The sequence below is a fragment of the Giraffa tippelskirchi genome, chromosome 11, assembly GCF_054371585.1.
Source record: "Giraffa tippelskirchi isolate mGirTip1 chromosome 11, T2T-mGirTip1v1.2.pri, whole genome shotgun sequence".
Classification (NCBI taxonomy): domain Eukaryota; kingdom Metazoa; phylum Chordata; class Mammalia; order Artiodactyla; family Giraffidae; genus Giraffa; species Giraffa tippelskirchi.
In genome coordinates this window covers 126,303,826-126,319,795 of record NC_137285.1, presented here as the reverse complement: position 1 = coordinate 126,319,795, position 15,970 = coordinate 126,303,826, and the positions used below count along the sequence as shown (strand labels likewise).

The following is a 15,970-nucleotide window of genomic DNA, read 5'->3' as shown; positions in this document are numbered from 1 at the left end:
AAAGTCGTCTCCAACATCACAGTTCAAAAGCATCAATTCTTCAGTGTTCAGCTTTCTTTATAGTCCAACTCTCACATCCATACATGACTACTGGGAAAACCAAAGCTTTGACTAGATGGACCTCTGTTGGCAAAGTAATGTCTTTGCTTTTTAATACGCTATCTAGGTTGGTCATAGCTTTTCTTCCAAGGAGCAAGTGTCTTAATTTCATGGCTGCAATCACCATCTGCAGTCATTTTGGAACCCCAAAAAATAAAGTCTCTCACTGTTTCCATTGTTTCCCCATCTATTTGCCATGAAGTGATGGGACTAGATGCCATGACCTTAGTTTTCTGAATGTTGAGTTTTAAGCCAACTTTTTCACTCTCCTCTCTCACTTTCATCAAGAGATTCTTTAGTTCTTCTTTGCTTTCTGCCATAAGGGTGGTGTCATCTGAATATTTGAGGTTATTGATATTTCTCCTGACAATCTTGATTCCAGCTTGTGCTTCATCCAGTCCAGCGTTTCTCATGATGTACTCTGCGTGTAAGTTAAATAATATATAGCCTTGACATACTCCTTTCCCCGTTTGGAAGCAGTCTGTTGTTCCATGTCCAGTTCTAACTGTTGCTTCCTGACCTGCATACAGGTTTCTCAGAAGGCAGGTCAGGAGGTCTGGTATTCCCATCTCTTGAAGAGTTTTCCACATTTTATTGTGATCTACACAGTCAAAGGCTTTGGCATAGTCAATAAAGCAGAAGTAGATGTTTTTCTGGAACTCTCTTGCTTTTTTGATGATCCAACAGATGTCAGCAATTTGATCTCTGGTTCCTCTGCCTTTTCTAAATCCAACTTGAACATTTGGAAGTTCACAGTTCACGTACTGTTGTAGCCTGGCTTGGAGAATTTTCAGCATTACTTTGCTCGGGTGTGAGATGAGCCTGTACATGCATTGTATCTTCTGTCATCCTAACAATCCTAGTTGGAGAGAACTTGCTATTATTTCTGTCTGACTGCTGAGGAAATGAGGCTTAGGAAGGTTAAGTAACTTATTTAAGGTCACATAGCCAGGAGCAATCAGTATCACGGTATAAGCCTTGGGGATGTGCTCTTAGCCTCAAGGGAAAGGTGGATCTGGAGGTCTCAGATGCCATGATTGGAAGAGACTGTCTGTGGGAAGAGGTGGATCAGAAAGCAGCTGCCATGTTTTATTCTCTTGGGAATGGTCTAGAGACAGCAGCACTATAAACATTCATGAGAATATCATGACATAATGCAAAGAAAGTTTGGTGGTTGGTTTGCCTGTACTCAACTAAGAAATTACTGCATGAGCAGAGATGAACAGCTCTATTAGTTCTGCCTTTGGAAAGTAGTTGGAATTCAAGAAGAAAGCAAATAGCTGAAGGTGGTGCTAAGTCTATGGACTAAAGCCCATGCCCATTGTTTACAGGGAAATCCATCTGGCTCTCCTTCAGAGACTGCTGATTACTACTTTACACACAATTCTAACAGACCTGGAATGGTCTTCTATTGTATTCACCTTCTCCAATTACTGTCATTAGACCCTGTGGTCAGAATTAAACCCTCCTTGTCTTGCATAATAAAAAGGCAAATACCCTTATCAAACCTCAACTTTATTACCAAGGGCAGGCTGATCTCTTGGAAGATATTTACCTTCTGTGGGTCTGGGTTTGCAATCAATAAAATGGGGATGAGAGTCCTACCTCACAAGTTGTTGGGAAAACTAAGCTGCAGCATATAAGGAGTCAGTGCAGCGCCTGGCACACTGCAATGGCTCAGTAATCAGTACTGGTTACTGGCCTTTGTGCCCCTGTTACTCTTCTCATTCTAGACTTCCTTTCATAGCGTTACTTTCCTGTATGTTTGTTTCACACTCTAGAATGTGTGCTCCACAAATTCAAGGGTGTCCTGGTCTATGTCCGTGTCCCCTTACAGCAAAAGCCCAGATCCTTGCCCTGTAACTCTTCCACCTCCCTGCCCGGGTCTAGGCTCACCCACAGTGGTGATGGGTCGGCGGTAGAGCATAAGACCAAAGCTGTACTGGAAGACTCCACGGCCATAGAAGAGTGGAAGAGAGCCTCTAGCACTCTTGTGACATCGGTCCTGAAACCACCGCAACCAGGAACCAGGAGAGGTCTCAACCTGGTCATATAAGTCATTCTCCCCAAAGGAGAAGATCGGCACCAGAGCTGCCCTAGAGGGAGACAGGAGAGAGGGCGTGTGGAGGGGCAAGAAGGCACAAGCTGGTCACCTACCCTCCTGAAGGGACCTAGTGAGCAGGAACTGGAGCAGAGAACAGAGCCCTGGACCAAAAGTAGGAGGCCTTGGGTGTCTCCCAGTCCTGCCATGGTCTTGTTTTATGACTTCAAGCAGGTCATGGCTCTTCTCAGGGCCAACGACAGGCACTGGGATTGTTACTGACTCCGGGCTCACTCTGCTCGCCATAAGACAGGCCAACGAATCCGAGGCTAAGTGTTGTGACAAGGAAGGGATTTATTCTGAACGACTGACCAAGAAAATGGCAGACTAGTGCCTCAAAATGACCATCTTGTCATGGCCTGGTTGCCAAGTTCTTTTATGGATCAGAGATTGGAGGATAGGTGAGGAAAAAAGTAAAAAGACTATTTGATCCTTGCAAATGTCCACTAGAATGGCGAGACTCAAGCAAGGGAATGTGTTAGTTTTACTTCCTTATAGTCCTTTAAAGGTGGGTGGCTCTGGTTATCTCCCTTAGGCAGATCATTATGTATATTACTATAGTAACAAGAAGTATCAAGTATATAAGCAGATTCAGCATGAATTCAAAATTAACCCTTTCCGTTTACAAGATCATGAGAGGGAGACCGCAATACTGCTGAAAGTCCTCCCAGGTATGAAACATCTGCAGAGTTTCTAAGAAAATCTCTTCTGCCCTGGCTTGCTTGTATTCTTCACAGATATTTAAAGATAGGAGAATAGCTCTTTACTACGCCCCAAACTCCATTCACCCAGATTCTCTGGATCTCAGATGTAATGCAAGCTTTCAGCAATATGACCTTTGAGACTTAATCCCTTTAATCACAAAATCTTCCTTCTAGAATTTTCTCTGGGTATTTGGGTCTGAGACAGTGCATCTATCAGCAACATACAATCTTCACTGTCAATGGATTGAGATTCCCCCTGCCAAAATAGGATCTGCATTTGTTTCTTCAGTCTTCCCTCCAAACTACAATCCTTGCCAATCTCCAGTTGAACCCACAGCCCTCTCCCCAATACCCGTGCATCAGAGCGAGCCTGATGAAGCCCTTGCGGTTCCGCAGCACCAGCTTGTAGGCTCCAGGCCTGGCATTCAGTGACTCCTGGATGCCCCCAACAGCAATGGACAGCAGGTTGCTGCCTCTTTTCCTGCTCAGAATATGAGCAGCACTCTCCTTGTCTGATTAAACCAGCCCTGGGGAGAGAGGAAGATGGTCAGGTGCAGTGTGAAGTGGGCAAGCATGGTTCAGGCGCATGTCGCCTGGGCTCTACCCCACTCCCCAGCTGAGAGTTCCCTGTTGGCAGGAAACTCCCTTTTCCCAATTCTCCCACCAAGCTCATCACTGAGCACAGAGCAATGGGAAATGCTTCTTTGGGTCTCATCTCCTTGTCTACTACACATTCACTTGGAAGAAGTACAGAACAATTGGCCGCCTTCCTTAAAATCCTTCCTCATTGCCTTCATCATCGCAGCTGATGGGATGCCATCCCAGCCCAGCCCAGCCCTCATCATCCTGGGATAGAAATAGTGGAAGGACTCACTCCCTGACATGATGTAATCCCTAAAGACAGGGGTTCAGAAACACCAGTGCAGCATCATCAGATGTGAGCAGATGCCTGGGAAAGCTGAGGAGAAGCCCGTGCCCTCTGTACACAGGTTGGTAAAAGTTCCAGTGGTGAGGACCCCGTGAAAATGGAAGCCAGCGTGGTAGTTGGCTTCCAGCTGACCCCAGGAGGGGTCCAGGTCGGCAGTCTAGACCAGCTGAAGGAACAGCAACCTGGTGAATCAGGGCTGCACCTTGTTCCACTGCTGGTCCACCTGCTTATTTTCTGTGCTGACCTCTTCTGTGTCCCCTGAGCCCAAGTGCTATAACATCCCCATGTGAGTGTCCTGGAAAGAGACAGCCTATCTGAGGATCTTTGCCCCCAGTGCAGGCCTGGAACAGAGGAGATGCTCTGGGAGACCGTGGAATGAAGAGGGAGAGAACAGACCCATGAATGGATGAAGCTGATACAGCCCACCAGGGAAGGAAGGCCCCAGGCCCAAGGCAGAGGTGGGACTCCTGGGAGGGTGACAGGGACCCAAGTCCCTGTCCTACATGAAGGGAGACCCTGTCCCAGGCTGAGCCCACCCAGAATGACAGAGCCATTGTAGGAGGGAGTGAGCACCTCTCCAAGGACTGTGGCAGTGGGAGTTCTGTCCCAGGTGTAGGGCTGGACCCCTGAGTCCCTGTGACTCAGTGTAAGAGACCCCAGGGTGCTGAAGGTAGGGTCTGGGAGGACAGGCATGAAGTTTCTAGTGATGCTCATAGGTGTGGGTGGAGAGGGGCCAGGGAGCTGTCGTGCCAAGTCTGTAGGACTTCCTAATACCAGGTCACAGCCTGCCCACAGCACTTCACCCCTTTTCAGGGCTTGGTTTGTGTAGACACTGCTGTTCCTGCATAATGATATATCACACAGAAACCTGTAAAGAGCAACATTGCATAGGAACCTGGAATGTTAGGTCCATGAATAAAGGCAAATTGGAAGTGGTCAAACAGGAGATGACAAGAGTGAACATCGACATTCTAGGCATCAGAGAACTAAGATGGACTGGGATGGGTGAATTTAACTCAGATGACCATTATATCTACTACTGTGGGCAAGAATCCCTTAGAAGAAATGGAGTAGCCATCATGGTCAACAAAAGAGTCTGAAATGTAGTACTTGGGTGCAGTCTCAAAAACGACAGAATGATCTCTGTTCGTTTCCAAGACAAACCATTCAATATCACGGTAATCAAGTCTATGCCCCGACCAGTAACGTTGAAGAAGCTGAAGTTGAACAGTTCTATGAAGACCTACAACACCTTCTAGAACAAATACCGAAAAAAGATGTCCTTTTCATTATAGGGGACTGGAATGCAAAAGTAGGAAGTCAAGAAACACCTGGAGTAACAGGCAAATTTGGCCTTGGAGTACAGAATGAAGCAGGGAAAAGGCTAATAGACTTTTGTCAAGAGAATGCACTGGTCATAGCAAACACCCTCTTCCAACAACACAAGAGAAGACTCAATACATGGACATCACCAGATGGTCGACACTGAAATCAGATGGATTATATTTTTTGCAGCCAAAGATGGAGAAGCTCAATACAGTCAGCAAAAACAAGACCAGGAGCTGACTGTGGCTCAGATCATGAACTCCTTATTGCCAAATTCAGACTGAAATTGAAGAAAGTGGAGAAAACCACTAGACCATTCAGGTATGATCTAAATCAAATCCTTTATGACTATACAGTGAAAGTGAGAAATAGATTTAAGAGACTAGATCTGATAGACAGAGTGCCTGATGAACTATGGATGGAGGTTCGTGACATTGTACAGGAGACAGGAATCAAGACCATCCCCAAGAAAAAGAAATGCAAAAAAGCAAAATGGCTGTCTGAGGAGGCCTTACAAATAGCTGTGAAAAGAAGGGAAGTGAAAAGCAAAGGATAAAAGAAAAGATATACCCATTTGAATGCAGAGTTCCAAAGAATAGCAAGGAGAGATAAGAAAGCCTTTCTCAGCGATCAATGCAAAGAAATAAAGGAAAACAATAGAATGGGAAAGACTAGAGATCTCTTCAAGAAAATTAGAGATACCAAGGGAATGTTTTATGCAAAGATGGGCTCAATAAAGGACAGAAATGGCAGGGACCAAACAGTAGCAGAAGATATTAAGAAGAGGTGGAAAGAATACACAGAAGAACTGTACAAAAAAGATCTTCACAACCCAGATAATCACGATGGTGTGATCACTCACCTAGAGCCAGACATTCTGGAATGTGAAGTCAAGTGGGCCTTAGAAAGCATCACTACGAACAAAGCTAGTGGAGGTGATGGAATTCCAGTTGAGCTATTTCAAATCCTCAAAGGTGATGCTGTGAAAGTGCTGCACTCGATATGCCAGCAAATCTGGAAAACTCAGCAGTGGCCACAGGACTGGAAAAGGTCAGTTTTCATTCCAATCCCAAAGAAAGGCAATGCCAAAGAATGCTCAAACTACCGCACAATTGCACTCATCTCACATGCTGGTAAAGTAATGCTCAAAATTCTCCAAGCCAGGCTTCAGCAATACGTGAACCGTGAACTTCCAGATGTTCAAGCTGGTTTTAGAAAAGGCAGAGGAACCAGAGATCAAATTGCCAATATCTGCTGGATCATCGAAAAAGCAAGAGAGTTCCAGAAAAACATCTATTTCTGCTTTATTGACTATGCCAAAGCCTTTGACTGTGTGGATCACAATAAACTGTGGAAAATTCTGAAAGAGATGGGAATACCAGACCATCTGACCTGTCTCTTGAGAAACCTGTATGCAGGTCAGGAAGCAACAGTTAGAACTGGACATGGAACAAGAGACTGGTTCCAAATAGGAAAAGGAGTCCGTCAAGGCTGTATATTGTCACCCTGCTTATTTAACTTATATGCAGAGTACATCATGAGAATCGCTGGGCTGGAAGAAACACAAGCTGGAGTCAAGATTGCCGGGAGAAATATCAATAACCTCAGATATGCAGATGACACCACCGTTATGGCAGAGAGTGAAGAAGTACTGAAGAGCCTCTTGATGAAGGTGAAGGAGGAGAGTGAAAAAGTTGGCTTAAAGCTCAACATTCAGAAAACTAAGATCATGGCATCTGGTCCCATCACTCCATGGGAAATAGATGGGGAAACAGTGGAAACAGTGGCAGATTTTATTTTTTGGGGCTCCAAAATCACTGCTGATGGTGATTGCAGCCATGAAATTAAAAGACGCTTACTCCTTGGAAGGAAGGTTATGGCCAACCTAGATAGCATATTTAAAAGCAGAGACATTACTTTGTGAAAAAATGTCCATCTAGTCAAGGCTATGGTTTTTCCAGTGGTCATGTATGGATGTGAGAGTTGGACGGTGAAGAAAGCTGAGCGCCGCAGAATTGATGCTTTTGAACTGTGGTGTTGGAGAAGACTCTTGAGAGTTTCTTGGACTGCAAGGAGATCCAATCAATCCATCCTAAAAGAGATCAATCCTGGGTGTTCATTGGAAGGACTGATGTTGAAGCTGAAACTCCAATACTTTGGCAAAGTACTCATGCGAAGAGTTGACTCACTGAAAAAGACCCTAATGCTGGGTAGGATTGGGGGCAGGAGGAGAAGGGGACGACAGAGGATGAGATGGTTGGATGGCATCGCCAACTCGATGGACATGGGTTTGGGTGGATTCCAGGAGTTGGTGATGGACAGGGAGGCCTGACGTGCTGCAATTCATGGGGTTTCAAAGAGTCGGACACGACTGAGTGACTGAACTGAACTGAATTGAGCCTCACTGTTAGAGAATATTGCATCCTCTCCATTCCATTCCCTCCACTCAACACCCTGTGCTTATACTCTTAAAGAAGTTCATCCTCCACCTGTAGTCTATTTGAAAGTGGTGTAAACTGGGCCTGTCATTCATAGCCGACTTCCTGGAGAAGGGGAATTTTGACTCAGTCTGAATAGTGCATGTGTGGGTGCTAAGTTGTTTCAGTGGTTTCTGACTCTTTGCAGCCCTGTGGGCTATAGCCAGCCAGGCTCCTCTGCCCATGGGATTCTCCAAGCAAGAATCCTGGAATGAGTTGCCATGCCCTCCTCTAGGGTATCTTCCCAACCCAGGGATCGAACCCACATCTCCTATGGCTCCTGCATTGCAGGCAGATTCTTTACAGCTGAGCTACTGGAGAAGCCCAGTCTGGATAGTAGTAAAATGCAGAAGCCAAAGTAGGTTGGGGCTCACAGAGGCTCAGTTTCTACAGAGCACCTACAACGTGTCAGGTGCTCGTGGTACAGCCGTGAGTAACAGACAGGAATTCCTGCCCTTGTGGTGTTGAATTCAGTGTTGTGTTTGGGCACTTTGTTTTGTCATTTCAATTTTTATGGTGGTAAAATATCTTTAACAAAATACTTGTCATCGAAATGACTCTTTGGTATTTTACTATTGTTTTAAAGTTTTCTTCGAGTATAGTTCATTTACAATGTTGTATTAGTTTCAAGTGTATAAAGAGGTAAAACTGTTATACACATACATATATCCACTCTGGTGTTTTTTTCATTATTCTTTTCCTATATAGATCATTACAGAGCACTGAGTAGAGATCCCTGTGCTATACAGCAGGTTCTTATTGTCATCTATTGTATATACAGTATATACAGTAGTGTTATTTGCCCATCCAAATCTCCCAATTTATCCTTTCCCTTAGCCCCTGGTAACTATTAGGTTTTTTTTCTACTTCTGTTTTGTAAATAGGTACATTAGTACCCCTTTTTTCTATTGTGCATATAAGTGATATCATGTGATATTTGTCTTTCCATGGCTATCTTCACTCAATTTGGCAGTCTCAAGGTCCATACATGTTACTGAAACTGGCATTAATTTGTTCTTTGTTTATGACTGAGTAATGTTCCATGACCATAGTACCACATCTTCTATATCCATTACTCTAATGGATATTTAGCTGGCTTCCATGTCCTAGCGATTGTAAATGTGCTGTTGTGAACACTGGGGTGCTTGTGTCTTTTCAAATTATGGGCTCATGAGAGAGGACTTATGGAGAACAGTATGGAGATTCCTTGTAAAACTAAACTAGAGCAACCATAGGACCCAGCAGTCCCGCTCCTGGGTATATACGCGAAATGATTTTTGAGAGACAATTTGGCAGCATTAAATTAATTCACATTGTTGTGTAACTATACCAGCCTGTGTCTCAGAACTCTTTTCATCTTCCTAAACTGAACCTCTATAACCACGAAACAGAAACTCCCATCCAGGTCGAGAGAATAAAACCAAGATGTTAATAGCAGTTACTTGTAGGGTAGGATTTGGTGGAAGTCTTTCACTTTCAGAACACACATTTTGTTTGGATGTGTTAAAATAGCATGCATTTGTTTTTTAGTCAGAAATAAAGAATTTAAAAATACTGGCATTTCCACTTGATCAGATAGAACTACCCACATTTAAACGTCTCCCTCACTCTGGGTTTACCATTTAACTCCTGTCAGCAGGCTAAATCCTAACTTGGGTGTATTTTTCAGTCCCTGAAGAAAGGAAACCCCTTCTTGTCCCTCATAACACCAAGAAGGAAAAAATGTAATATTTCACTTTACTGAAACCCAGAGAAGATATCCAGATTGGATAAACTCACATAGAAAACTAGTAGGATGAGTGGTGGTTTGAATTCTACTATCATGTCCATATCATGCTCTGAACATTTATTCATTCAATGAATATTTATCAACATCAACTCTTCTAGGAGATGGAGATGCAGATGAGAACAAGAGAAACTATTTGAAAGAAGCTTACCTTCCTGCATGAGTTTGTGGATTATAGAGAAGAGGAAAGAAACAGATTAAACAAGTAGCCCACTAGGAAGTATTTTTTTCTGGGATCTGAGTCTTCAGTGACAGCCAGTCTTCAGTAAACTTCCTGGTCACTTCTTCATCTGTCCCTAATCACCTGCTCTATGCCCAGTGTGAACCAGCTGCTCACTACATTTTCAGTGTTTACTGACCCCCTGGAAACCCTTACTTTCATGCTAGCCTGTGCATTCTGCCCTGTAGACTCATCTCCTAATATCATTGGAGAGGAGCCCCTTCTCTCCACCCACTGCCAGTCTCACTTGACCAGAAGTAAGTAATCCTTTGTGAATTGTAAATATTTCAGACATTTGGGCTCAAGAGGCAACTAGGAGTATGCTGCATAGGCACAACATTATTTAAAATGCAAGCATTTAAAATGCAAAAACCATTCTTCACTCATGGGCTGTACAAATACAGAAACAATCAGGGGGCTGGTTTTGGCCCATGAGTCTACATGTTGACCCATTTGTAGATTGTGACCTTGTAATCGAGCTGGACCTATGCAGCCCTCCTGGGAAAGATCCCTCATGTCCTCTGCCTGCCTCTTATTTGTAGAAAATCTTCAGCTTCCTAAGCCTTCACCAAATTTCAAAAATAAAATTAACAGAAATCATAAACACAGAAAGAAAGGAAATCATTCAAGCAAGAAAAAGAAGTAAGTGTTTAACAATTCCGCAAATTCAAAGAATTTTAGTTTGTTCCTGAGAGCCGAAGATAATATTAAGAAACATCTTTGAGAGGTTTTGCAGATACTGAACCCCCAGCAGGTGGAGGAAGTTGTTCACCAGCCCATAGACCTCAGACCAGGGGAAACCAGAAGGTTGATGATAGTTCCCTCACCACCAAGCAATTAGACGATTCTCTAAGGGCCGATCATGCACCCAGCATCTCTACCTCACCCAGTCTCTAGACACCGTTTCCTGGTAACCAAAGGGGTTTCAGGCATTTTTAGCCTTAGTTCCCTGGACTCCTTCCTTGGCCCCTGCAATAAAGACTGCACTTTCTTTGACCACAACCCACTGTCAGTATAGGAACTTTACTTTGTTCCCACAAGCAGACCCAAATTTGATTTGCTAACCACTGCTCCCTGTCATCTCTCTCACCCAACACCCCAACACAGAAGATCCCTAAATTACAGCTTCTCACCCACAGATTGGACCTTGTCACTGCTATACCTAAAGCCCTCCTGGGGATCCACTTTGCCCTTGAGATAAGGGTCAAGATACAAGCCACTGTTCCTGGCATCAGAAGGTCTGGATGCCTTTTCTCAGCTGCCCTCCTTCTAGCTCCAAGCTCGAAGTTTACTTGCCTCTCTGTCCTCCTCTAGACACTCCCAGGTCCCAGGCTGGGCTGAGGTGGGCATGGACAGTCAGACACACACTCCTGTTGGCAAAGCTTCCCCAAGGCCATGTGAGTAAGATGTCCCTCATCCCAGGTGACCCCAGGCACTAGGTTCAGCACCCACCTTGGGACCTGTATCTTTCCCCCATCAATGCACCATGTGCACCTGAAGTGGCAGGTGCCATGGCCTCCCAAATCCATCTCAGCTTTCCTTACACAGGGCCAAGTAAGAGAAGATCAACTGCAGGACCGCGAAGGTCTGCAGCCTGTGTTCCAGTGGCACAAACAAAGGTGCAAACTCCATCATGCTGATTCCTCTGCTTCCTCTGGAGGCTTCTCTGAGCTCTGCTGGGGTCTGAGACACCTGTTGGTTTTTGTTGCTGCCAGAGGTTGCTAAGCATTTGTGGGGGCTGGGTTGTTTTTGTGGTGTGTCCAGCCAGCCCTAGAACCTCATTGCACCTACCCTGGCAGAGACCAGTATCTTAGGTGAAGTATTTTAACTCACCTGGCCTGGATAAACTTATTACAGAGATAGAGAAGTACAATGGACTCTTCAGGCAATACATTATCTGCCAGATCACCTTTGCTCAAATCTTGCCCATTACTTTGCAAGTGAAGCAGCAAGTATAGGGCAATCTTGCCCTCTTCCCAGCTACTCAACTACTTGGCTAAGTGATTGTCTCCTTTCACCTGCCAGGTTCATGGTTCCCCTTTACAAATAAGAAGTACCAGCTCCCATATAAATATCTCTAGGCCCCCCACCATCTCCTCCATCTCCTGCCCTTTTTCTCAGTTTGCCTGGACAGCACAACTCATGGAAGAGCCGTCTGATTTCCATACCCTCCCCTGCCATTTTGTCTTCCCTCCTCTAGACTTCAGATGCCACTGTTCCATGGAACTGCCCTTGACAAGCTCACCAGTGGTTTCCAAACTGCTAAATCTAGTGGTCAATTCTCAGCTCTTGTCTTGAACTTTCAGCAGCCTCAGTCACAGCTGTTCCCTCCCTCCTCCTTGAAGTCACTTGGTCTGTGGACACCACACTCTCCTGGTTTCCCTCCTGCCCCTCTGGTTGCCCCTGGGTCTCCATGGTGGCTCTTACCCTTCACCAGACTAAGTGTTTCAGGGCCCTTCTGTCCCCTCAGTCCTTGGAACTCTCTTCTCTCTACCCTCTCTCTCATAGAGACCTCCTCCAGGCTCATGGCCTTGGAGTCTGTCTATAAGATGAACAATTCCAGACTGCATCTTGAGCTCTGACCTCCCTCTCTGCTCCAGACTTGACTATGTAGGTGGGTACTTGACAATCTCTCTCACAGCCTGCTTGACACCTCCACCACAGCCTGTCTAAAACTGAACTTGACTTCCCCTCGCCTGCCCATGCTACAGTCTCCACATAGCCACAGAGTTTTCCAAAGTGATCACACAGGGAATATCCTGGTTGTTCAGTGCTTAGGACTCTGCCTTTCTCAGTTGATCACTCAGGTGCCTTGGGAATTTCACTGTGGTTACAGTGCTTTCTGAATGGAGGTGTGTATTCTTGAAAATGTTTACAAGTCATTAAATATCATTTCATCTCAAGTTCATGCTCCACTCTTTTGTGATTTAAATATCTCTTGCAATGGAAAGTTGCTTTCCATCACCGCAGCCAGCCACTTTGATAGACCCTGATGATAGCATTCTCTCTGGTCCCTGTCCGTGTGCCCATATTCCTCCCACAGACTCATAAGCCAGAGGCACTGCTGCATCAAGGGATAGGCATGTGATTGCACAAGCTAAAGAGCAGTAGTGTCAGGCTTTTGCACAAACTATAGTACCCATGTAGACTCTGCATGGAATATATGCAGTGTCCACAGATAGATATCTTCTCTGCCTCTCTGTGTAGTCAGACATCTTATTTGTTGGTGTGTAGAATGATATCAGGTCAAGGTATTGATTTCCATTTCCTCATCACAAATGGTGAACATTCATTGCATTTCCTCTTATTGGAAAATTTATCAGGAAGGAAAACAGTGGAATTGTGCAGAGGGCAAAAGCAAACCAAACTGGCCCTTCAGCATGGTCCTGATTTGGGCTAACGTGACCGAGGCTGACATCTAGCCTGGATCTGTCTTAGGATCAGTTGACCCTGTGCAGGCAGCTCTGCAACTGGGACCACCCCTCTTTCTTGAAGGTGCATCTGGGAGGCATTTTCCAGGGTTCTCCCTCAAGGCAGATTGGAAGAGCACTGATGAGAGATGAGGCCAGTCCTGCGTTGGTCGCTTTCCAGCTGTGTGACTTCAGACAAGTCCTTCCCTTCCCAGAGCCCCTCATCCTACCAGGTATCAGGGGCTAAGATGATGGCCCTGACTGACCTGTGTACAGCACTCAGCAGTCCACCAGCGATTCTGTGCCCCTCACCTCACAACCACCTTTACAGGCCAACAATCAGGCAGCAACACACATCGTGGGGCAGTGCTGCTCCTGTGTGGTCTGAGGACCTGCCTTGCCCATGAGCTGCCTGTTACTGGTTCTTGACAAGATAAGTACAGAGATGAAGGGTAACTACTTAGAAACCATAGAGCAATGTGGCACAGTAGTTCTATGTGTATTGAAACTAATAATTAAAAATTGGATTTAAACTGATTGCCTTTGTTTTCTTCATTTCTCAGGTAAATTATATTGTATTTTCAAATGGATGGGCTTCGCTGGTGGCTCTGTGGTAAAGAATCCGCCTGCCAATACAGGAGATACGGGATCGACACTAGGTCGGAAAGATCCCCTGGATAAGGAAATGGCAACCGAGTTCAATATTTTTGCCTGGGAAATCTCATAGACAGCTGAGGACGGTGGGCTACAATTCATGGGATCATAAAGAGTTAGACACAAGTTATTACTAAAACAACAGCAGAAACAAAAATTAAAAATAGTTTAATCCGGGGTAGATTAGAAATAGTACAAAAATATGGACCTTTAACATAACATATTGAGGTAATATTTCCCACTAATCTAGGGCAATTCCAACAAGAATTTCTAACATTTTTAACACCTTTTGAGGAAGATGGCCCTTTTAATACTTCATCATTGATATTTAATGATAAGACCAGGGTTTGATGCTGTTCTTGTTCGATTCAGGGCCCCTCATAAAATAGCTGAGAGAAGGAAACTTCTTGCCCACCTGTTTCTATTCATTCTCTCACTAGGGATGTAACTTGACAGACGTGGCACCAGTTCAACTTGTAGAAGAAGAGAACATTCAGGTTAGCTCTCTAGTAGGGTATGAGAGGAAGATATGGAATCTAACAAAACTCCATACGTAGTTGATGCTTGACACAAACTGTCTCAGGTCTTTTAAAACCATTTCCAAGCATTGGTAAACAGAAAGGATGAGGAATAGCTGGCATTGACTCGACGCTCAGTTATGGATGAATCATTTGTACGTGAAGAAGGGAGGGAATAAGTATTGTGAGGGGACACACAGCCAGTATATAGTGTCATGTAGGTGGGAGTGTGTACCCAGCTGATGCGACTGGTGTTTTCAATGTACAGTCTTGCCAAGATTGAGAACACAGTAGAAAGGTGTGAGCAAGACACCTAGGCAGACAGGTTTCATATTGGGACCAGGATTCTAGCAAGGTCTTTAACCTCTGATATGAACCTCATCTGTATGAGGAGGTCACTGTTAGTTACACTGAGATACTCAGTGTCTAGCATCCACCCAGAGCCCAGCACATAGTAGGTGCTCACTAGCAAGTTGCCCAAGCAGCTGACTCTGCCCTACTGTGGGGTCACTAAGACATAGGCTCAGTCTTTCCTGAGGTATCCACTGCCCTTCTATCTGGTCCATGACTCGCTTCAGCTCAAGCACCTCCGAGGCCTCCTGGGGATGAATTCCTAACCCTTGGACAGGACAGTAGTCCCCCAGACAGCAGGCAGTAATTCTCAGGGACCATGTCTGCACTGCCCACTCCCATCTCCATAGAAGTTTGCTGCACAAAGTCCTAAACCTTAGCCTCGTTTTCCCTAAACCTCACCTTGACCCTGACTCTTAGACGAAGTCTCACCCACGTGTGCTCTGACCACTCCCTCCTCTCTGCCTTTGGTCTCTCACAGCTCCCACGCTCCCACCTCTCCCATCTCCTGACCCCTAGCAAAGTCCATTCCACCTGAGAGGGTGAGGCTTGGCCAGCCCATGTGGTTGCTGACAGATCTGTGCTGACTGACCCCTTGTCAACTATCACATCATTACCATCCAGGAGTGTCACCAGGTTAGGCCCCAGGAGGGCCTTTGTCCCCTAAGGGTAATGACGTCTGAGAACTTGTTCCAGGTCAACAGGAGCCTGATTTCAGGAGGAGACTCCAGCTCTGCCCAATCCTGAGGGCCTCTGAGTCTCTCTACCAAACCTGAGAGCTCCTGTGCGCCTCAGACTGTCTAAGTCAGCCTGTGTGTTGGTGGGAGGTCTTCTCACAAGGGCAAGTCCCTTCGGACAGTCGGAGGACACAGAGGGGTGTCAGGTAGCAGGTGCTGTGTGATGTTGGACCCTTGCTGTGCAGCTCCTGGCTCTCCGTTTCCATGGGGATGTCAACTGCTTAACAAACACCCCAGTACCAGTGCTTAACACATTAAACCACATTTTTGCTCACATAAACTCCAGTGCGGATATAACTATTTGGGTTGCTCACTAGGCAGCACTCGTCTGAGTTCAGGCTCCCTGTTCCCTCCTTGTGTGGCTCAAGGTTGTGGTGAATGAGGGGATCTCCTTCCCTCTGGCCCAGCCAGTCTCTCCCCATCCCTCACCCCCCATCCAGGTGCCCTAAGTCTCATTGTCACCTTGTACTGTGTCCCAGCCAGGCTGGGATCCCAACCATGATTCCTACCTCTTACCTGTGCTCACAACTTTGCCCCACATGGGGCTCTGCTGTGTGGACATCTCAACCTTGTCCTCCAGGCAGACTGCCTCCAGCAGCACCCACAACATTGGAGATGCCTAGTCTAGTCTCTGAGGGCTCATGGGGTATCACTGTGGT

The 15,970-nt window shown here is 45.6% G+C and overlaps 1 pseudogene; it reads right to left on the bottom strand.

Annotated features, from left to right (window-relative positions):
- Positions 1-1,746: 1,746 nt before the first annotated feature.
- Positions 1,747-15,921, bottom strand: LOC145525281 (2-acylglycerol O-acyltransferase 2-like; annotated as a pseudogene).
- Positions 15,922-15,970: the final 49 nt, after the last annotated feature.